The following is a 2020-nucleotide window of genomic DNA, read 5'->3' as shown; positions in this document are numbered from 1 at the left end:
TTATTTTAATTGTAGTTAATTTTAGTTTTATATTCCTGTTTATGTCTTTTAGTAATTGATATTAATGAATGCAAACAAATGAAAGTAGATAACAAGAAATAAAGGGATATTAGTCCGACAAGGAAAATATACGTAGAGGAAAATATTAGCTGTAAAACATTACAAATGCATGTTAATTATCCGATCACTCGCTGTGGTGTGTATAAATTGTTTAAATCTCTTTGGAAAAAAAAAACAGTTCTACGACGGTGCATATTACGTATTTTAACGAATCTACAATTTAATTCAAGCGAAATAATTCTGTTGAGTCATAAACCCATAAGGAAAATATTGTCATCGCAAAAAGTATATCGTCTGAGAGCTTTGTTTAGCGACTAAACGGTCGATAAAGCGATAAAAAACGACAAAACTTAAGGAGTGATAAAGATCATTGGTTGTATTTAGTTTCAATGTGGGTGTGATAGTGATGGGCGAGGGCTGATATTGCAGGTCTTAAAATACATACAAAAGCGAATAAGTAGAACGAATGATTATAATAGTGGGCACATTTGATTGCATTGAGTAGAAAGGAATCACACACGTAGGTAAATCTTCTTCTCAGTCCCTCATTGCAGAGGATCGCGACCATCCTATCCGTCTCATAACCCGTCGTGTCGCCGAAATAATTTTTAGCTTGTAAGATTTTACTATTGTATGTATGTTAGTTTGTAAGGTATGTATCTATGGGCCTTAGTTGCCTGATAATAAATGATATTTGATTTGATTTGATTTTGATTTGATAAGCCATAAATGGGTCACGCACTGTATGTAGGGGAAATACGGACAAAATGGCATATACGGACAAAACGACATAGCGGGTTTATTTCGAATTTGGCGGGCTATAGCGAGGTCAGGAACATAACAACACGTGACGGCAGCCATTTTTACAACCCTGCGAGAAACTCAGCACCATTGGGTCAGTTTTTTTGAAGTAACGAGTGAGAACGTGTGTCCTGTCCACAAAAAAATATTTTATTTAATGATTTCTTTGGATTTTTGGTGAGTTTTGTGTTATATTTGTATATTATATCTACTAAAATTGAAGACGTATGTATAAACTTGTGAATTGAGTTAGTATTAATACAATTTTCATACGATTTAATTAAATATGATTTTTAATGTTTGTTGTGTACATTTGGGCAAAATGACATGCCTATACGCTGGACAAAACGACATAGTGTTTGTCATTTGTCCGTGACGTGTGTCGTTTTGTCCGTAGTGTTTCGATTATTTACTTTTGATTGTTACTCTCTAGGAGAGATGCCGCGGGAGCGTCAATTTGCTCAAACTATCGATTCCAGCTCCAATAATGAGGAATTTGCCGCCGAAAACGAGGATGAAGAAAACGGCCTCTGCATTTATTGCAATGATCTTTATTAGCGGTCTAAACCGGGAGTAAGCTGGTTAAGATGCATGAGTTGTTTTCGTTGGGCTCACGCTTCTTGTGCTGATGTCTCAAAGAAGTCTAAAAGATTTATTTGCGAGCTTTGTTCCTGAATTTTTGGTATGTCATTATACCCATATTTAGTGTGTCATTTTGTCCATACTATATGGACAAAATGGTTTTTTTGACTCGTCCATTTATTTCTTAATATTTATTTTGATATAGTTCCTATTCAATTAAAAGACTGTATTACTAGTAGTCAATGAACCTAAGATGAGTTTCAATGTATGAGACTGATTATAATTACAATAAATAAAGAAATATGATTCAAAATCAAAACACCCTGTCATTTTGTCCGTACTTCCCCTACCTATTATCATATTATAACTATTACCAGGATTCGAACCCGTGACCTCCTGCTTCAGTGGGGTCACCACCGACTAGGCTAGGAGGCCGTCAAAAACCGTCACTAAATCTTATCGATAAAGTATTATCTTTGGCACTATCGCATTGAGTCACATCATTAGTGGTCGTTTGTAGCACATAAAACTGAGTGTCGCGAACTTTATGGTCAATCGGACCCATGATGTCCATCCG

General features: G+C 35.5%; 1 long non-coding RNA gene across 1 annotated transcript; it reads left to right on the top strand.

The window, feature by feature from the left end:
• Positions 1–969: 969 nt before the first annotated feature.
• LOC134675306 (uncharacterized) lies at positions 970–1762 on the top strand. The gene is made up of 2 exons (XR_010099732.1): positions 970–1038; positions 1295–1762. It is a non-coding gene; the product is annotated as an uncharacterized LOC134675306 (long non-coding RNA).
• The last annotated feature ends 258 nt before the right edge of the window (positions 1763–2020 follow it).

Source organism: Cydia fagiglandana, chromosome 21 (assembly GCF_963556715.1).
Source record: "Cydia fagiglandana chromosome 21, ilCydFagi1.1, whole genome shotgun sequence".
Classification (NCBI taxonomy): domain Eukaryota; kingdom Metazoa; phylum Arthropoda; class Insecta; order Lepidoptera; family Tortricidae; genus Cydia; species Cydia fagiglandana.
This window is presented reverse-complemented; position numbering and strand designations above follow the sequence as displayed.